The sequence below is a fragment of the Dermacentor silvarum genome, chromosome 8 (genome assembly GCF_013339745.2).
Source record: "Dermacentor silvarum isolate Dsil-2018 chromosome 8, BIME_Dsil_1.4, whole genome shotgun sequence".
NCBI classification, from domain to species: Eukaryota; Metazoa; Arthropoda; class Arachnida; order Ixodida; family Ixodidae; genus Dermacentor; species Dermacentor silvarum.
In genome coordinates, this window is record NC_051161.1 from 54,177,202 (window position 1) to 54,199,533 (window position 22,332).

Sequence of the window (22,332 nt, forward strand, 5' to 3'; positions counted from 1 at the left end):
GTCGCCACAAACAAACGGGAAATACTAAGCGCGCCGAGGCAAGCGCCGGCGCGCGGTGTTTCATAAGAAACGACTGCTCGCGACATGCTGCGGCATCCGAACGCCAACATTCCGGTCGGGCTCATTGGGCGAGCTAGCCTCGGCACGCTTGGAGATCAGCCGGGTCGACCCGGCTTGGCCAAAAAAAGCTCCGTGGGAAGCAAGAGTGCACTGGGCCGACTACTGAGCGCGGTGATTCGAGGGGACAAAAAGAACTGGGAGCTGCAGAAAAGTGTCGAATGTGTGTCTCATATTACAGGATTTGTTTTGTCTTACGTCTGGGCGGCGTCAGAACACGAGTATGCATATACTCTGGACCACTGCCAGCGCGCAAGGAAATCTCGTTTTGCCGCCTTCTTAGCTTTCCGGCGTGCATGCACTCGCGAGACGATCACTCGGTGCGGTCAGTGTCAAGCTATAAAAGATTGGCAATGTTAGATGACAATCACTGACACGGTTCGATCAACACCTGCCTGTAGTCGATGTAGACACCATTATATTATATTCAGCATGTTTTCAATTGGAATAAGAAGTCGACACAAAACTCTGTCTCCACCTGAGATTCATCCCCACGGGGTTGCGTCGTGTGAGCCGCCGTGACGTCAACGTCATCATCATGCTGTCGTCATTGATGTTATCGTCGTCATTCCGTTGTATAGTGTCAGCTGTGCCACTCTCCTAGGTGAAGGTACACGCTTTGAACATTTTCTTTGTAATTCAGGGTTTCTTTTTTTTTCTCTCTCTCTTTTCTTTGCCGTTGGTTTCATTCTTCTTGAAGTCACATTGGCCCCTTGGTGTCCTCCCAAAAGGTCAAACATGCGCTCGACACTGGTGGTTGCCCTCTCAAAAGCCTCGCGAACCAGGTTTTTGCGGCTATAGAATAAGGCTATGCGAGAAGACTGTGCAAATTCCTGAGCTTTCTTGCATCTTCTTTTCCTTCTTCATCCTTTTCTTTCTTTTACCACCTTGTGTTGCGGGCGCCCGTTCTGACCGCACGAACGAAAGTGCTTCGCCGCGGTCGCCGCGAAGCCAATAACAATCGCGACGGCTTCGGGGACCACGGGATTAGCACCGCTGGTTTCGACTCCGCGGGGAGAAGTCAAACCGCGCTTCCGAGCGTGTCCAGGCCGCAAGAACTAATCCTTTTCCATTTCCTGGCGGCGGCGGCGGTGGTGGACGGCTGCTCGCACTGTAAAGGGGCTTGACACCGCGCGGGCCCACAAAGGCGCGACATCGTCCCGCTGAGTCGCCATTCTTGCGAGGGCGTGGGTGGGTGTGTGCGCTATTATTATTTATGCCCATGGTTCAGAACGTCGGCATGGTGTTAGTCCGTGTATATAGAGTCCTCGGAAAACGGTCACCGAAGGGCTTATTGAATCGTTGTTGGGGGCCGCCGCGCTCTGAAGAGGACAGGAGAGCGATCACCGCGGACCATACGGGGTCGGACGCGCGCGCGTCCGCTTGTAAAAGCCTCCCGTTGGTTGGGGCCCGGGAGCGTTTACACGTGATCGGGTGCGGAAACGAACAGCTGCGTCCGCTGACCCAGGTCTCGATTCCTCCAGGCGAGGGTGAAACGAGTCTGCAGACCTTCGTAACTAAAATTTCATTGCATGTCATTGCATCGACATCGAGAATTAGTTCAGTCGAGATCAGACGGAAGATGAGTGCTAAGAAGGGGCAATAGATTCGATATGCGGTCCACTGGTTATTCTAATGAAATGAAATTACAGTCTGATGCGCCCAAAAGTAACTCACGACCTTTGAGAGACGTGGTATAGCGTTGAAGAAAGAGTGACATCTTCCGTATCAATTTCGACCACCTGGTTTTTTCTTTTCTTTTTTTTTTTTTTGAACGTGAAACGAAAGCACGGTAGAGTGCTTTTTTGCTTTCTGCTACCATAGGAACGTGGCCAACGCGCCCTATAGAATCGAACCAATGATCTTTTGATCAGCATCAGAACGCCATAGTCACTGATCCGCTGCAGCAGGTATTACTCTAATTAGATTGGCACTTAATGACATCTACTGCTGGACACTCCTAAAAGTGAAGGTCATTTTCCTTTCTCTAAACTATAAGAAAAAATAAAAGTATATCACTTAGGTAATCGTCCACCATGTGTACATGGCGAAAGCGTCCGAGTACTAGAAGATATGAGAATTGAACGTCATCTTAGTAAGTCTGCGTTGACAAGGCTAACGCTTAGTTCTGAAACGATGTCTCGACAGTGAGGGCGGACGATGAACTGCTCTTTGAATTCACTGCGACGGTTCTGTAAGACACATCGAACTCATCGATGGATTACTGACGCGATAAAGCGCGGCGCGCAAGCCGTTTTCAATCAGATCTTCACGTGCAGAACTGCACCCATCGCTTGCTCTAGGGTTTGAGCGTCATCCCCAGTGCCTAAACCTATACCCCTTGCACTTCACGTTTAAATTCCCTCTTGACGTCGACATAGATCGCATTTTCTCAATGGAAGAGAACCGCTATAGCTGAGAATTTCAAGCGTCACTTGGCAATACCCGCTTTCTAATTCGTTGTACCAATGACAGCCAAGGCTTCGAACAGGCTCACAGTCAACGGCGTTTCTCAGCGAGGCATAACCATCGTTAGTTACAGGATCGAACGCGTGTCAGCGAGCCCGTCCCACTCCCCTCCTCGTCGTAAGAAGTACTTAGGTCTGCGGCAGTAGCAGCAGCAAGAGAAGAAGAAGAAACGGCGAGACAGCAAGCAGGATCGCGCGGTAGCGCGTTTCGGCCAAAGACAGCCCGGCGCGCTCGAGGCAACCATTCATCACAGTGCTACCGCTGCTACGGCCGACCCCTGGGTGTACGCCGTGGCAGCGGCATTGCGCGACGCGAGCTCAGGAACGTCCGCTCGCATTGGCATTCCGCTCAAGCGCCGCGCGTTTCTCTCAAGCGGCCGCGATGCATCTATAACCGCCGCCAACAAGGGTATACCCGCGCCACCGACCGCCGTGCGAGCGACAGGGCCGCAGACCACAAGCATACCACGCAGTGACCGGGCCGTCGACTCCGCACACACGGGCACGCCGCCACCGCTGCTGCTGGCACGCCGAGCTTATTTCTTTTCTCTCGTTTTCTTCATTTTCCCGCTCTTCCTAAATCGTTTCGCTTCGGCTTTTTTATCGGGTGTGACTGCGATTTCCCTTTGTGGACATCTTCCCTCCTCCTCCTCTTCGGCTTTTGTCTTTCTTTTTTCTCCTGGTTTTTCTCTTTGAGTTCGCAGCGTGAACCTGTCAGCGGGAGCTACCGGGCGCGGTTTGTTCCCACGGTTGTCCGATAAGCCGATAGGCCTCCCCGATAGGCTGTAGGCGGTGATCCGAGTGGGCAGTTGAGGGCAGTAGAGATATGAGGCCGGCCCGCGTTGCGGCGCGATGAAGGGCTCTTTCTTCTGGCGTGTGGTCTTCCCTCTTTCTTCCGCGATGCTGTACGCATACGCGTGGGGACAACGCATCGCTCTATCGACCACCGACGGAGTTCCAGACGCTAATGCCCCTCAAAGGTAGTCCGAGCGCCGTCGCGTATACATGATAAAACGTATCGGTCGAGATTAGCTTATTTATGGAGCGTCAAAAAAAAAGGTTTTCGAATGACCGTGTATCATGAATAATTGGGAGTCGTTTCTTCTCGGCGTGATAAGGTTGCAGCGAGGCGGAGGCAGGCCGACTGCAGGCTGCTTAACATGAGTTGGATACTTTTTTTGCCTTGCTTTGTTACAAAGCGGGGGCGTCTGTTCCTGTTTTCTCACGTCGGACTCGTAGAGCTCTCTGGGCGTACCTTTGTAATCTACGATAAGCCTATACATTTGCTGCTCAGCAGTTGTGCTTCTGTATATTCTTGTGTAGCTTCTCTTTTTTTTTTTACCTCCCTCGTGCAAGGCAGAAAGCTAGTGAAGATACTTCCCTTGTTTCAGTTGCATCGTTGGGCCAGTTTATCTGCGCTGGAGAAGGAAAACCGCTCATGGCATCTTAGCCCGTTCAGCGAATAACAGTTGTGCAGAGGTCATCGCATATTTGCAGATATTGCGCAGTAATACCGTCCATGTGAAACCAAGTTTCCATGCCACTCATGGCTGTGTTTGCATAAACTTCAAAAACTGCATCGAGCAGTTCAAGATACCAGGAGTACCGCGCATTATGATGTATTACGCAGCGAAGTATTCAATCAAGAACGCGAGTTCTCAGTATATGAGTTGCTTCCGCGAGTAATGACCAAGGGCCTTTTTAGTTTTATTTGGTTTGTTCGCATGGCGAAATATTACATTCTTGTATCACTAAAACGCTGGTTATGTTACTTTGCATTATCACTTGCGCCCTTATATTTCCTTATTGACGCGTATATTGCGGTGCATGAGATATATATCACCAAGGACAAATAAGTTAAGCTGTGAGTCAAAGACTAGCAATTCAAAGTCAGGAAATTGAACACTATAGAAAATAGAAGGCTCACGTGAGTCACAGAAAACCAGAAGGGGCACCTGTGCACAAGTGCAGCTTAGAGATCGGTGCGCACATGTTAGTATAAGAAAGTCACTCGAAAGTTGGGACTGCGGTGAATCTCCCGACAGCGACAGGAGAGGTCGCGCGAAGTGACTGGCGAAGTCGACGACAGCGACTTAAGTAACTTTTATCGTCGTCATCGTGTTTGTCATTGTCGATTGTTGTCACTGTCGTCGTTGTTTTTGTCGATGTTTTCATTGTCGTTGTCATCGTTGTCGACGTTGTCATTGTTGATGTTTTCATTGTTGTTGTCGTTGTCGACGTTGTTATTGTCGATGTTTTCATTGTCGTTGTCGACGTTGTCAATGTCAACGTTTTCATTGTCATTGTTATCGACACTGTCTAGTCGACGCTTTCATTGTCGTTGTTGTCGTCGTTGTTGTTGTTGCTAACGTCTAGTCTAAGATTACAAAACTGGCAGGACGTGAGTGCGACATTTAAGAGTCTTAACGATGCCGGAATATCATACGCAAATGGGCCTACCGTAGGTAAAGCTTTCATTCCGAAAGAACGACGCAGACGAAAGGCAGAAAATTCCCGTATTACCTCATACGTCTCGCGCGTCAACACCGCACTGCTAAAGCTCCCTATTGTGCCGGCACTCTAGGGAGTTGCGCTCACCTCTAATATGCACAGTGGCAGTCTGGAGGTGCGAGCGGTCAACTCGAACACACCCAAGATAGACGCCACGCGCAAGCTGGCGAAATCACTAATACTCGCCTAACCTTCACTATAGCCTTTGGTCTGCCTATGTGATTACGATTCCAGCTAGGAGCAAAAGTTTTGTTGAATGAACTTCTCTCTATCGCTTTCTCCCACTCCTTGAGAAGGTGGTGCCCATGGCGTGCGCCGTGCGTCGCAGAGCACAGTATACGAATACGGCCTCTGTGCTGGCCGCCGGGTACCCACGCGGCGGCACGCTTTGTTCGTACGTCAGTGTGACGAATCGAGGCCCACCGTCCGGGGACGCGAAACCTGCCACGGGCGTGAAACCCGAGACGCGCGACAGGCACGACGGTGCGTGTGCATGTAGGGCCCCCTTCGCGATCGAGCGAGCGAGCGCGGCCGAGGCGACAGCGTGCAAGCGGCGTGTGTGTGCGCGACATCATCATTTCTCTCTGTCACCTCCCCGCGCGCCCGCCCCGAGCGTCCCGATGTACACATACGGCCGTATAATGAGCGGTCCCGTTGTATAGGAAAATTAGACGCGCTTTGTGGGAAAACGCTGCGCGCAGGAGACCCGGCCGGCACGCGTGGGCTGTACAGTGACTGTGTAGTACAGTACACCGGGCGTGAACAGACACACACGCACGCACGCACGCTGAGACGCCTGCGTGAAAGCTTTGCGCACCTCACGAGTGGCAGAGACCTGAACGCCGAGGTGGCGGACTCGGGGTCTGTTCTCCGCTTACCACTATGCCCTCTCTCTTTATCTCTATCTCTCTCTTCACTCTCTGTGTTCTCTCCTCACTCAATTGAAGAGAAGTATTTCGCTAGTGTGTTCGGAGCCCCTCTCCAGTGCGCACAGAGAATGCGTGCGCGCAGCGCGGCCGGCGAGAACTCGAGAGAATTTCGCAGCCCCGGCCCCTCGGCACGGGTAAGGCCGGGTATTGAGTGTCAGTTGATCGATGATTTAGCTGCACCACTGAATGAATCGATCCGTACATGACTGTGCGCGGTGGCGCGGCAGCACGGCGCTCGCGTTCGTGGTCTATTATGCGCACGCTTGGGGCGTGACGCGCGACTTGATGGGCGCCATTGTTTTCTTACGTGTGAATGATTATAAAAGGTGAAACGGGAAGGCGTCGGGTGATCAGCGTGATTCGGTTGTGAAAAGCCAAAATAAAGAATACATAAAGAACAAATACCAGGCGAGGCTGAACGAAAGAAGACAATCTGCTGGATTGAAGCTCCGCCTTAGTCATTTGCTTGTATCGCTTTGACCGCGAACATGATTCCGGACTTTTCAGCCCGTGAAGTTCTTTGATTTCTTAATGTGCCCTTTATCAAAAATAACAGCCGCAAGTGCAGCGGCAACTCTGCGTGGTAAAAACAATCCGAAGCTATGCCTAACGCCACAGCCGTATAGAGATTTCCCTACACATTCAAATCGAGGGTAACTGAGTTCGAATTCAGAGTGGACCTCTGTTATTAACAGCGGAGCTGTTTAAGGTCGAGGTTGATCCCTGGGGAGCGAAGGTGTTCGCAGTTTCGAGCGAAGTGGAGAGAGAGTGAAATGAGGAGAGGGGGTGCAGAGAGAGAGAAAGAAAGAGAGACAGACAGAGAGCGAGAGAAAGAAATAAATTAAACAAAATAACCGTTCTTGGCGAGGCGGGATTCGAATCCGGGTACCCACGGTTCGAAGGCAAGCGTCATAACCACTAAGCTATACACCCACGCTTGCAGAACATGCATTTAGGGAACCATATAATTGCGTTGTACCGGCGGTTGTAACAGAACTTGCTATGGGCGAGTGTCACAAAAGAGAGCGTAATCTAAGCGCGCGGGGCCCATCACTTAAGCCAGCGAAAGAAGCACGCCGGCCCCACGGCAGCGATCAACAGAGGGGGAGAGCGCATACGCTTCAAACAGCCGACGCGACCAACGGAGTCTAGTAGCATCTGCAAGTTACGCGAAGGCGACGAGAGAGAGAGAGAGAGAGAGCGCCGGAACAGCATCTCAGGTCCCGACACAAATGGCGAGTTGAGAGAGATAGCGATAAGCCCGAGTGCGCGCCAACAGGATGAGCCACCACCCTCCCCGAAGACGCTCCGACGGCCGCGACTGAAAATGGGAAAATTGACTAGAAGATTCCCAGGCTTTGTTCGTGCTACGGGGTCACGACTCCGATAGGAAGGTTCCAGAACCCCCCGGTGAAAGCTATAAAAGCGCCGTGCGGGAATTAGAAGGGGGATCAGATAGCGCCGGTGAAGAGATGTAACGTGAAGACTGACCGTCTGCGGAAGAAGGGTATTCCCCGGCAAGCTAGTCGACGAATTCATCGAGCGTCTGCATTTCCGGAAGAAGTTCCTTCTTCGAGATTTGCCCCGAGCTACGCCGAGATCGTCTGACTCGAGGACCAGCACGGTGAATACGATTGGACACTTAGTGTTCCTATTCATTCTGTACTTTACATGTTGGACTCTTAGTGCTTGTCGTTAATTATTTTCCTGTATTTTGTGAATACCCATCTAATTATATTGTGATGTGTCTAACCTAAGTGTGCACGTGTATGTGTAACTGCCTTTTGTGAAGAATATATTGCGTGTTTTGACAACTCTGGGCTCTGACTCGGTCTTTGGACCACAACCAGCGTTCGCTGGTGCACCAGAGGGCCCCTTATTAATCGCCCTTGCTTTCGTGGGGTTATTTTCGGAAGCCGATAAGTCGGCTTTGGAATTTGTCCAGGCGTTGGCGCCTCGTTCACGGAGTGTGTGACAGCGAGAGAAAGAGAAAATGAGAGTGAGAGAGAGAGAGGCGGGTTTTGAACCCGGGTACTCACGGTCCGAAGGCGAGCGTCATACCCACTACGCTATACACCCACGTTTACAGAGCTCCGCTGTTTCATCAGATTTCACAAGCGTGGAACTGGCGTAATTTTTCTTACACCATACATTTTCCAAGTTGCCGAGTGCGCTTTCCAACACTGGACGGTTGCCTGATCAATACTGGATTTGAACATCGTTCTATAGCGAATTCTGAAAACCGCTGTATATAGCAATAATCATGCCGTATATTGGGTACAAATGCAACGCAGATGTTCAATGGCCTCCTCACATTCGCAGCTATCGCACAAAAGTATCTTGCATCTTCCCATAATAAGCGAATAAGCATTTGTAAACGTCATTTCTGTAGCTACACAGGTGACGTGTAAGTGTTCTATCCATAGGCAAAAGACGACTCCTCGCGCTTGTAGCTTCAGTGAAAGTTTCACAGATGCGCAAGTTATAGTACGAATTGAACAGGGAATTCCGACCAGCTACCAATGAAATATGAAAAAAAAATGAACAGAGTCCTTTGGCAGCAGCCGCACTTAGAAAGAAAGACATAAGGCAACACTGTGCCCCAGAACACGCCATAGTGCAAAAGTTACGGGTGAGACCTTGTAGCAGAAGCTACTTAAAACAATAATACTGCCACACTCAAATTGTTTTGTTTTTTTTTTAATTCCGGCGTTCACTGTTTTCGACCTGCGACAGCCATAGTGCGCGTTTACACCGGTGCCCTTTTACAATGCGGCCACTGAGCGCCGCTTATGATGTGAATACACCGCTAGTGGGTTCCGTTATCAGCGTGAGTGTTTTGGGCATACGGACGCCGCCGGAGAGGCATTGATAACTTTAGCCTGTGCAGATGTCCAATGTAAGGAATGCGAAATTCAGCTCATCACCAGTTTGGTACATCTTCGGTCCCAGCTGCCGTGCATTCATTCATTCATTCATTCATTCATTCATAGCAAACACTGCCGTCACTGCAGCGCGCTCTTGATTACGCCAACAAATACTCACAGCAGGCTCATTCATGTAATAACAACCGGAACGGAGGAATGACTAAAGTAGGCTTCTCCTCTGAAAGCCTTTTACTGCGGAGAAGCCGGCTTTGACGAAGACTATCCAACGTGTTACGTACGCATGCAGGGACAGGCTTATCGCGCACCGCAAAGCACCATATAGAAGCTAAGGTCACCTCAGTCGATTGGTCGCGCGCTTATTCTCGTACCACAGCACGCCAATTTCTATGGTGCTAGATTGTCGTCAGAGATGTAATTCCCAGTAGTTGTAGGCCAACTCCTCGGTGTCCCGTCTGGCTTGGTGTCCTGTCGACACCTGGTATCCTGCCGCAAGAAAACGATCGTTTTGTTTTTTCGGAACAGTCGTTTACTGATTCGGATACGATATTGTTTTCCCCAATACCCCAATAAAATGGGCTTCAACTGAAGTATTTACAACATCAGCAGTTAGTTTGAGTTTAACAAAGTATATTCCGTGTCCCATTCAGTTCAGCGTGAAGGTTGACAGAGCATCCACAACTTTCTCAACGAATTCATGCAATTACCGCATGCTGTAGCGAACTTAGGTATAGCGACCTGCAACTTCTCATAGATGTAGTTACAGCATGGACAGAAATTACGTGTTTTAAAAGGTTACGGTAATTATAACTAGCACATATATCAAGTAGAGTTTACATAATTATAATCAGGACAAGAGTTCAACGCCTGTTGACTGCTTTCCTCGAAGACATTAAGTTGATCGCCACTCGGTGAAACACCAGTGTTAACAACACATGCATTCATTCCAGGCTCACCCCGCCTGATGCCCACCACCACCTTGACATAATTACTTTGCAAGCATATACAATTTTCCCCGCATACAGATGTACTAATCCCTACCTACCTGCACAAACCGGCCTGGAAAGATTATCTAGTCCCATGCGTATATAACTTCAAGACCATATCTGTGTCGCAAATATACGGTGAAAGCGCTGATTTCCCCGATAGCGCAGCTTTTGCACTCGGTAATTTTCGCGGGGTTTCGCGCACCACGTAAATTCTGAAACTGATGACATCTGCGTATGCATTTCGGAGGACGCAACAAGCAATAGCGTAGTGGACGAACCCTACACAATGCGCATTGCCAAGTTGTTCTTGGGGAAATGAGAAAAATGAAGTTGCTCTTGTGGAATGAGTAAGTGAGTTCACTGACAGAGAAACCACTGACGTCCGCTGATGTTTTTAAGTCCGCAGCTAGAACGCCATCTCGCCCGTCTTTTTGCCTATCGAGACTCGTCGTTATCTTGATTGAACGTGTACAATACATTACAGTATTTTTTTTCAGCCTTAATAGAGCACACAAAGGCATTTCCAGGCGAATTTCTATGTCCGTGGCATCGATGAGATAACTTGGAGACTGACATATGAGTGCATGTAGTCATCACTGCATACTGGTATCAGGAACCAGTGTTCTTGAGAAGAGCCGCCGCCGCCGCCGCTGCTGCTGTTACCGCTACAAATATGCTAGTGGTCGGCTTTGCTCTCTGCGGAATTACGAAGTGAAACAATAAAGGGGTACTTAAATATCCTCACTGCATAAATATACGTCTTCAAGCGCGTAATTCCTTTAATGAAAGGCTTTGGCACGTCTGGTCGTTCGGCTTCTTGCCAAGTAAGGTTGGCCGGTCCTGAATATTGCGCAATTGTAAACTGGGCTGATCCCGGAGATGTGTGTTATGAAACATTGGCCGATCCCGGAGGCTATATAATCTGCGGTCGTGTGAGTAACGTGGGTCGCTTGCCATTCGGGATGTACGTAGTCGTTATGCTGCAAAATGCCAGTGCAGAAGTATCCTATTCGATTCGGTCTTCGAATCGATTATTAACTATTTGTAAATGGGATTATTTTTGGAATATTTCAAAGTGTCAACTGCACCCAATTGATCATACAACTAAATATGGAGCAAAACAAGTAAGCTTACCCCAGCGGGCATAGTATAGACATAAAACTTGAGAGTTTGCAATGCGTATAGTGGAGCATGCAGGCTACTTCGCTTAGTCAGCCCTGCCTTTACAGGTTACAAATAAACGTATAGTGGAGCATGCAGGCTACTTCGCTTAGTCAGCCCTGCCTTTACAGGTTACTAATAACTCCATATTCCGTTACTTGTGCTGGCAACACTGTCCATATAAACAAAGATGGCTACTACATTCAGGTTCACGGCGGCTTTTTCGCTTGGTGCTGCACTTACGTTTCTCGTTTGTGGAGTCGAATTGATGTGTTTCTTCGAAGCCGAAAAAGTACTTGCTGCCTACTACTTTATTTAGATCGTTTTTAACGATTTCAGCGACGAAAGCGCGGAAATAGTTGCGCTATGCGTGCAAACGTCCGACCTGCCCAGCGAGCCGCATCGGATTTCTTTAAAGGGGTTGAGACATCAAAGTTTTTGCTTGCGCGTTCTTTGTTTCAAACGTTTTTTATTGCTCCAGGAAGCATGATACACGCTCGAAGATTCATATATTTTCGGTAAATAACTTTATATCGCATTATTTATGTGAACGATTTCCAGTTTCGGTTTCTGGGCGCCGAGTTGGACAGTGACGTCACTGTCTAAGGAAGCTTGGTCACGTGGGCCCACAAAGCTGTGACGCACACACTGCTGCATCGTCTGCTCTCGCACGCACGTTCTGTTCCAGCACAGGCAAACAAAACTACGCTGACAGTTGTCATGGCTAGCTGCGGCAGCTCCGATTACGGCTCTACGTCTGCGTCTGATGCGGCTCACTGCACTCGACTCCAGGCTCTCTAGGCTTGCCCGCTGCTGTGGGTCACCGCTCATTGTACATCACTCTAATGCGGTATGACGTCACTAAAACTTTCGAAACGAATTGAACTAGTTGTTGTAGAATTTATCTGCGTGCACAGTGTCAGAAAGCAAACTGGCGGCGCTGCAGGCGCACTTCGAACGCTCCAAAGTTGGAACGAGCGCCATTTGCTGTTACTTCTAAATTTCTTGCGAGCAAATAAACTGACAACTCAACGCGTTGAACGACAATACGCCATCTTCTGCTTGCCCCGCTAATATAAAGTGCGCTATGAAAACGATATGTCGCCTCGCGGCATAACATGTGTCATGATCAAGTTCAGACCTTTCGAGGTATAGCATATCATTCCTGCTACCGTGCCTCCAGACAAAAGTACATTAGCTAGAACATTCCAGCTGTTTAAAGCATAACTAACACTGATGCTGTGGCATCAGTGTTCAGTGAACAAAACCAAATGAAGCTTAAGCGTACATCACTATAATTTATTAAAGCGCGTGCCGCTAAACAAAGTACATTCCGGGATTTGAAACGCCACCAAGTTTTTTTAAATAAACTAAGTAATGGTCTACTCGCTGGGAAGAAGGAAGTCGTCCCGAGTGAAGTGTTGCGAACAAACCGGTATTCAATCAATCAAATTTTCCCAATGCGGAAGTTTCTTATCCAAGTCGCTCTCCAATGCGCAGTCGTCTGCTTCTTTCGGGAAAAGGGGAACTCATACATTGGTGTCTTTCCACCGCAATGATACGCATAATGGAACGTAACAAACGTCTTTCGACATCCGTTTTTTTTTTTTTTCTCTTTTTTTCAGGACTTGTGCGCGGCGGCATCACGACGATTTGAGAGCTACGAGGCATTCAGCGCATGCCGTGATAGGAGACCCTCTTTCGCGTCAAGCGTGAACCTGGATCGGCTGTTTTTCGGCGCGGCCGCTAGGTAGCGAGCGTTTACTTTGAGTCGCAAATACAGCGACAATTCGCGCTCTCTGAAGAGTCCTGTGCACGCGAGGAAACTACTCATTTGATCCTAATGCTCCATTTGGGCTTTATAATAAACAAAGCTTCATAACGTGCTCTGTAATGATATGAACTTGCTAGCTTTAAGAATACCGGAGGATGTGAAACACTGTAGTCCACAGCTGTTCATTATTGGAAAACTATTTCCAAATTATTCGATATTCGATTCGATTCTCTTCAGGCAACTATTCGATTCGTTCTCAGACAAATCACTATTCGCACACCCCTAACTCCATAAGGTGCCTTCTATGTGCCTCACTTTTACTCATTATTATTTTTTTTTTTTTGAAGAGGGGAGGGGGTAAGTAAGAAGGGGGGGGGGGGGGGGGGGCGAGAGAGAGAAAGTTGGTTCACTAATATGAACCAACACACTCTCCAACGCAGCAGCCCACAACTACTTCAGCCACTGGCCCAAAGCAGATCGATCGGTCAGGCCATACGCACGAGGCGATCACGAGGCGCCGGCCGCACACTGCGGCGCAGCGTCACTCTTCATGCGCATGTTGAAGCGTTGTCGATTCCGTGCGCGTGCGTGCGCGTGAGACGCTTTCACTCTCACGTTAAGCTTCGTACCGTATAGGCCCGCGCATTACCAACACCTGTGGGGGCAGCGGCTGCAGTTGAAGTATAAAGGAAACTTAGAGCGAAACTTGAATATGCATGCGTTGCTTGGGACCCGTTTACTAAACGCAATATTATTGCACGTCTCAAAAAGGTACAGAGGAAACCTGTAAGGTTTATTTGCTCAAAATTTCCTCCGTATGACTCACCCTGTGAAATAATGCAGGCATTTGATGTCTCAAACAAAGAAGGAAAACTTTACGTTTACAATTTATTTTCTCGCTATGGAATAGCGAGCCAGCAATTATTAAACCACCACCCTATCTATTGACTTCAACACGAAGGCACACTCGCCACCGTCATCCAAATTCGCTGACACCGTATTTTGCACGAACAAAGTTATTCAAGATTTAATTTTTTTTCCTCGCACTGTAACCGATTGGAATGATTCTCGATTGTCTTTCGCCCCAATGTGATGCTTTGAGACTTTATCAACTTTGTTTATATTGGCTTTATTTATCTTTTTACCCACCCTGTTTGGACCTGTACAAGGTTTACAGTATTGAATAAAGAAAGATGGAAAAGCCGGAAATTGTCCCTATAGTACGGCCGCATGTGCGCTTAAAACGTGACTATAATTTTGAGTGAGACGTTCCCAGTGGAGCCTGGTAATTGCTGCAAAGGTCGACAAAGCGCATAGCCATATGGATTTCGCTGTTTTGACCCTCTAGAGCGGAAGACACGTACGTGGCACGACGCGGCGTCCGATAAGACGTGTGACTGGCCCAAAACACGGCTGCTTTGAATGTCGGAACCTGTCGCAACTTGATAGAAACTGCGATAAAACCTGACATAACCTGTGGAAACCTTATGGAACATGTTCGAATGTTATCTAAATTGACGAACCTGTTAGGAAGCTTATGGACATGAACGAACCTGATGGAACCTGCAGGAATCTGGCGGTACTCTAGAGGACTTGAAAGCTTGTTGGAGGCGGTTGCTGGTACAACAGGTTGTACGTCGGTTGCAACAGGTTGCACGCGGAATTGTACCGTGTGTCTCCAGAACGTGCGACTTCCATGCGCCACACGGCCGTTACAGGCACGACCGCAAGCCTACGACGTATTCGTATGGAACTCTCTTATTCGGGTACTTTCTTTGTCGTACTTTATTAGCTAATATTAGCTTTCTTTTCTTTTTTTTAATTGTGTTGCTGTTGTTGTTGTGAGGTGATGAGAACACGGGAAAACGTTGTCTTGTGTGCAACGTTTGGGAGATAATCGGCCCATCGTCGACCACCCCTTATTCTGCGCTGCGAAAGGGACCTGCACTGTAAAATAATTTACACCCTTATTCACTTTTAAGGGTGTAAATTATTTTACAGTGCATAGATGCTGAAGTGGTATTGTGCGCTCCGTCTGTTCTCTGCACGCCAACGGCAGCGCTTATATTTTCTTTTTCTTTTTTTTTTTTTTTTTTTGTAGCACCAGCTGTCCTTTGCCCAAGTTCCTGTTTTCAACTACTAACCTTTGCATGTGTGCATGTTGCGCGTGGGTGCCCGTCACGTGCCTCTATCATGTGATCCGCCAGTTTTATCATCTGCAGAATCATACGAGTACCACACGATAGCTGTGGTCAGGCGATCGTGTACACCGCAACGACACATAGAGTCTCTTCACAGTAAGAAGCTATATTTCAAGCAAATGAGTGTTGCTGGCCAACTGATTATTATTATTATTATTATTATTATTATTATTATTATTATTATTATTATTATTATTATTATTATTATTATTATTATTATTATTATTATTATTATTACGAGACGACGACGACGTTATCAACAGTGTCGCACATTCACTGTGGGGTCAGCTGAGAAGCGAGTGGTGTGCGTAAAGATGTTATATCTTACAAATGGCCACCACTTTGGCCTCTGAAACTAGAGCGTAAATTAGGTACCCGGGGCCTACCCCCCCCCCCCCCCCCCCCCCACACACACACACACACACTGATCGCAATGCTGTCGCCATGTATCTCGATCCCTATCAAACCCACCCTCCGAATATCGCTATGTACGGCCGTTTGATATTGTCGAACAAAGCAACGTTTCTCAAGCTGTGGGTCACGACCCCCAGGGAAATCGCAACAGGTTTGGCGGGGACAGCCGAGGGAAGCCCCGCTTACCTCACTGTCATTGAAATCTGTCAGCGACAGTCACGATCGAACCCTGAATACCCCGCGGGAGACTTTCGTTTCCCTGTTTGCCGATTATGTCTAGCCAGCCTGATTCACCCGTACAACGTCGAGCGACACTAAAAAGTGTAATTTTTGTTTTCTTCTTTTAATAATCGTGATCATAAAAGCTGGCTTCATTGTGAAATTATAAAGGTGGGAAGGAGGTCGATTCGTGGGTGTATATGTTTTATCTTTCGCAATGAAAGTAATAACAAATTCTTGAAATTAGTGGTCCTTGGTAGAACACACTGCTATCGGATTACACTGCACTCTTCCGCCCACCAGAAGCATGGGGGTGGGAGGATCATAAAAGAACGCAACTCATAAAACAATAGAGACAAAAAGTGGGGGTTGACTGTCAAGAAAACAGTCAGGTACCTCGGCTACATTATTTCTCTCTGTTATGCAGCAACATAAATAAATAAATATAATGAAACTAATAAACAACGCCGCAACAGAGTTCACTTAGCGTTTGCGATGACTCCTCACCAATAGATGAGGAATACGAACAACATATATATATATATATATATATATATATATATATATATATATATATATACACCTTGTAGTTCTCATCTATCGGTATACAAGAGTCATCAACGTACTAAATGGGTGGTATATAGGTCCGAACAACCAGCTCCATTCAGCTTGCGTCCACAGTACAAACCATAATTGCTTCACCTCGCATACGACCGTACAGGACTACTTATCACAAGCACTGATCTAACTCTGTGTCCACTAAAAAGTCATTTAAGAATTATCTTCGCCTTTTACCGCAGATGACTTGCTGACCACGGTCCGAGTAATCATTGTATCGTAAATTGGCGCTTGTCCAATCTTCCTACCTTTTTTTTTTCATCAACGTTCTTCTTTCTATGGCGTGTTTCTACGGCGTAACATATAGACGTTCTCAATTCCATGTCCATGCTGCCATTACGTGAGTGTATGCGGTACACGCAGCCGGGTTGAGCCGCGTGCAGCACGCGAGCCGCTGCATATCATTGAAGCAGGCATCCGTTCGAAGCTTTTTTTTCGTGCAGGACGTTACCACAATTTCCCATCTGCGTATAGGCAGCGGTGGCGGCGACTTCGACGGGCGGCTCGGACGCTCCGCCCCCTCCACCGGGTTTGAGCATACGTAGCGTCCATCGCCAGATTTGTAACGAGAACACAAATGAACGAGCATTTCCCTGCCGACTGCGCAATCTCTCTCTCCTCAAGCGCGATGCAGCTGCCACCTGACCTCGCGTGGGGCTTCGGGAAACGCCTTCGACATTTTGTACGCTGCGCGATTGAAGCACCGATAAGCCTAAAATGAAAATAAGACAACAGAAAGAAAGGGGGTAATAAACTACTTTCGTTACTAAATTGATCAGCTTCGTTTTCTCTTTGGGAGTTATTGCAGCGCAGTTTTGCCCCACACTTATGTGACAGACTACGACTTTTTTTTTTTTTTTTTTTTTGTAAAGACGAGCCGCTGAGGCATTACCTGTTGTGCCACGCGGGCGATATGTTAATGTCATTAGGAGTCTAGGACTTTCAGTTTGTTAATGCCATTATATCTAAATTTGCTGCCGCACGCGTGTTTATAATAGCATTAATGGCAGCGTTGACAATAGTCGCAGCAAACTTGTTTGCCAATCACAACTTCATTAAAAAATAAAGTAAAGGAGATACATTTGGCGGGGAAAAGTCCGTGACATGCTTCTTTAAAAATTCGCAAGCACATTTTGTGTAGAATTATTCGAGATTGCTTCAGAGATGTGTTTGCCTTATGCAGCTGTACTATAATACACATTCGGCGTCTGATTAGCTATGATAGCACGCTGCGCCACAATTTTCATTAAGTTTTAACACCAATAAGTATGCCCGTGTGGCACCACTTGAAAGTCATTACATTTTAGGCATTGAGCAGTTAATGCCATCTTTTGTTCCAGTGTAGCACGCTTACTTTGAAAAAGCAAAGAACTATATAGCGCTCGCCTGTACCAAATGTCTCGCCAACTATATACAGGGTGTCCCAGCTAAATGTAGCCAATGTTTTAAAAACGACGGAGTGTGCTAGGAGGCTCAAACCAACTCAGTGGTGTTGAGGATCGCGGTCCTAGTCTGCGGATTTTTTTTTTCGTTTTGCAAAGTCAATTAATTAGTATAAACTAATTGCCTAACTTCCTAAATATTGGCTTCACCAAGAAAGTGCCAATACGAAAGTTGTAGATTACATTTAAAAATGGCCGACTGAAGTGTTTGCAACTAAGTACCATTGATGGAGCTTCTTGTAATTGACTTTAAAGAAAGCGCGCGAAATACAAAAACAAGCGCGTGATAGGGCCACAATTTCAGCGCCCCCAGACGACCGACCAGTAAAGGACATTGCTTGCATGCTTTTTTTTTTTTTTTTTTCGAGACTCACTCGCGCGCCCTGTCGCCATCGGGCGCAGAGAGCGAGCGGCGGTGATGAAGGTGTGTCGCGCTTCGAGGTGACGTGGCATAAACGTATCATTCGCTCCACTTGTGGAATGAATCCAGAACGCGCAAGGCAAAAAATAAAAATAAATATACAGAAGTTTGGGATTAAGTAAATGTGGAGGGCAGAGCTCTTCAATCGGGAGGAAAATGCTATTGTCATGTTCTTTTATTCGTTCGCGATCCTATCTTACTAGCGAGAGTTGCTGGCGCGTACCTTGCGGCCACCGGAAACGCCAAGCCCGTCCTGGAACTGTTGTACAGATATGTGGATTTAGTTTTTTGATCGACCGTCTGGGAGCGCTGAAATAGTGGCGCTATCACGCGCTTGTTTTTGTATTTCGCGGGCTTTCTTTGAAGTAAATTACAAGAAGCTCCATCAATGGTACTTAGTTGCAAACGCTTCAGTCGGCCATTTTTAAATGTGATCTACAACTTTCGTATTGGCACTTTCTTGGTGAAGCCAATATTTTAAAAGTGAGGCAATTAGTTTGTACTAATTAATTGACTTTGCAAAACGAAAAAAAAAAATACCGCAGACTAGGACACGCGATCCTCAACACCACTGAGTTAGTTTGAGCCTCCTAGCACACTCCGTCGTTTTTAAAAAATTGGCTACATTTAGCCGGGACACCCTGTAAATATATCTACAGCTCAGCAATTTAGACTGTAACTGTAGACTGTAACAGCGTGTCAGTGTGACATTAAATATGGAAAGAAAAAAAAAAAAGTACATGACTGGGTTCATGCGCTATCGTATTGCAGCGCTTAAATATCTTATTTCACGTATATTGTTAGTATAACCAGCGCGAAAAGATAGGACATCGCAGGAGGCACAGAGACTATTAGCGGCTTAGTTAATTAACGAAAAAAAGAAACAAAAATGAAGAAGGCACCAAATAGTTTCCAATTTCGCTGCTTGCGTGTGTACATATGGGCAAAGAAGAGGCTGACTAAAGCAAACGGACATCGACAACGTAAAACGAGATATAGGAGGTGTCATCCAGTACACCTCAGTGAAAGAACGCCAGTTCCTTATGCGTCAAGTTTACAAAATGCTGGCTGATGCAGTTATCCTTCTAATATGAAATGTTTCTCTCAATTTACGCGTACGCCCCCTGCATTTATGGCTAAACAGCATAGACGTCTAATAAAAAAATATTACGACGTTTTACGTGCTAAAATTACCATCTGAATATGAGGCACGCTGTAGAGAGGGGACCCTGGATTAATTTTGACTACTTCGGATTCTTCAACGTGCGCATAAATCTTAAGTGCACGATTCCTTTTGCAGTTCGCCCACATCGAAGTACATGCGACCGCAGGTAACCATGCGACCGCGGGTAAAATGGACGTCCCGGGCATGCAGAAGGGTGCTACAAAAACAACTAGTGCAATAATTTGCTAAGTGAGAGGTATACGACTCCCTTTTTAGTGATTGCTTGTGAGCGTTGAGCCCGATGTTAAACAGCGGCCAATGTGTGATGGCATCTGTACGTATAATTTGCCGCACGTTACCAGATTTTTATACGCTTTAGCAAAGGGCTTGCATCTAACAAACGCTTCCCAGTGCGATGGTCATTTGATTTGAGCATTACTCTTGCGTTTCTGCCACACACAACAAGACTACGTTACGAGTCAGCGCTATGTTTATTGCTCTCATTGGCCTGCCACTAGGTTACTTTTTTTTTTTTTTTAGGATGGATGCAAACGAACTCACCCGACCGTCAATCCTTATACATCTTCATGCGCTACGCATAAAAGCACAAGTCACGCGTGCCATTCAGATAGGTAAACGTAAAAAAAGGCGAAAGATTTTACGCATTCGAGTTGATAAAACATAACCCTCATTTGATGCCAGTGCTGAGATCCCACGCGTTATCCAAAAACAGATGAGTTCTAAAGCAAGTATAGTTGCTTTAGAACTCATCCTAGTATTTTTTTTTTTACAGCGCCATATTACGAAGCGCATTCTCCGTAAAAAGCAGAGCAAGGACATATCTAAGTGAAGAAGATAAGCAGAACAAATTTCCATCCAATCGGGGACGACATACATGTTTCTCAGTAATATAGTGAGAAACTCTATGGGGGACGGTATATTGCGCAAGCGCTTTCACTCCAGAACGTAGACGTTACGGTGTAAGAGGAGCACGTGACTTACGGTTGTCCACGTGGCTTGTCCGGTAGCAGTGATCCCTGAAGAGCGGCCATGACATTCCATAAGTTCGACTACCACACAACGTCGTTGTTTTCTCCGAGTCCACGACACGACGAAACGGCTGACACTCCCACATGACAAAGCCTGTATTATTGAACCCGTATATACAGTGCACCGAGTTCCATGATGGTGACCCTCCAACACACGGCAGGCCTTGTAAGGGCCTGCCGTGGTTAGGCATCAAATTCAGCGCAGTGAAATTTCCGGATATTATAGGCTCGCATATGAAGACCCAAGCCACGCGGAAACAAACGAACGAGACATTTGCACGGCAGCTAAGATTCTGACGCACTCTCGAGCCCCCGCCAACTGCGCGCGATCGCCGAGATTGTTTCCGTATTGCGAGTGGGGTGGTGCGCAAAGTAGCCGATTTTTGCTGAGAGAAGCGGCGATTATGCGAGCAGCGTCGGCATCGCGAACATAGCAGCTGCCACCACGATGTCACGCCGCTCCTTTACGGCGTATATATACATCGGCGTTGCGACCCGGCCGAAGTAGGCCGAAGCGTATAGTCGACATTCCGCTGAGTCATGCCGCGACCGGCGTCGAAATTGTGTGACGTCGTATAACAGACAGCTATCGGAAACGAGCAGAGGGCGTCGCCAATTCGTTTTCTTTATGACTGGGCTATAAACTGCACAGTCACGAATGGCGCGCGCTGGTCTAAAAGTGCAGACCGCACACAACAGTCATTGCGCCGGCACTCTTTTGATATCATTGCAAAGACGCGCTTGCGAATGCTTATTTAAGCTGACTGGTACCGAAGCGGACTAAAATAATTCGGCAGCATGTTACACTCCTGTAACACGTGAATGCGAAAGCCTGCTGCACACGTGGTAATGCATTATAAGTTGTACGATCGAAGGGGTCAGACTTCTTGCAAGACATAACTAGCCGCAGTGTCAAGTAAACGTATTCTGATGTATACGTCAACCTCCTCAACGACACATGCGTGCATCTAATGCACTAACTAAAGGTTTTCTTTCTTTCTTTGTCATTTCGTTCGTGCTTTCTTTCGTTCTTTCCTTTTTTCCATTTCTTCATTCATATTCAGCCAATGCATCTTATTGCTTGCTTACTGAGGTACGAGCCATTCCTGATACGATATTTTTTTGCATCACTCAGCATCTTTTTTCGCATCACTGGACTAGGAGGCGCTTTTTTCGGGTATGAGCCACTGCAACGAGCCGCTTAAGGCTTTCGATTTAGTAATTATAAATTGTATCTAATCTCATTGCATTTTTGAGCATTTTGCCGTTAAGCTCATTTCAACAATAAATCAAGGAGGAGTGAATAATTTTGGCACCTGGTGCAATGTATTACTGTTGAAGTTATACGAATCTTTAGAGGCAACTACCACTTCCAGTATGCGGGTCACTGTCTTGTCGTATAAGCATATCTCGTGCTCCAAGCGTACAGCAACATAGGCAACGCACTTGTCCCGGAAACACATACCTAAACTTAACGAATGGTATCACAGTGCACAAAGTCATACAGTACAGTGAAACAAAATTTGAATTATATTCTTCACAACTTTACATAAATTCACATCTCCAGGTGTGAATTTTATTGTTATTTTATTGTCTGATCTCTTTACAGAAGGGCGTCGCTTACATCGGTGAGATGCGCAATGCCACGCAATAGCGTTGCAATGCTATACTTAAAGCCTGCTTTCTCATTTGTTGTTCTCTTGAAATGTTTATGACCCTACTATATATTACTGCGAACAAGCTCTTGTTAATACGAGCAATTTCTGAAATGCTGTCTACGGTGTGTTTTTTAATTATTTTTTATTTTATTTTTAGGCGTAAAATTATGCGTGGTTCTTTCACTACCATATTGTATAAAAATGTAATAACTGCTGAGCGCTGTGCCGTTTCTTGGTTAGGGCAGGTTTTCGCACATTGTCAAGCATTTAGTTGCCTTTTTTTTTTGCCACCCCTTCTCAAACAACCAACT

At 46.9% G+C, this 22,332-nt stretch overlaps 1 long non-coding RNA gene across 1 annotated transcript in view; it reads right to left on the bottom strand.

Annotated features, from left to right (window-relative positions):
* The window catches only part of LOC125947437 (uncharacterized), a 351,351-nt gene extending 330,553 nt beyond the window's left edge, over positions 1–20,798 (bottom strand). The window contains exon 1 of the long non-coding RNA XR_007468295.1: positions 20,317–20,798. This is a non-coding gene — a long non-coding RNA (uncharacterized LOC125947437). The remainder of the gene's footprint in view (positions 1–20,316) is intronic.
* Positions 20,799–22,332: the final 1,534 nt, after the last annotated feature.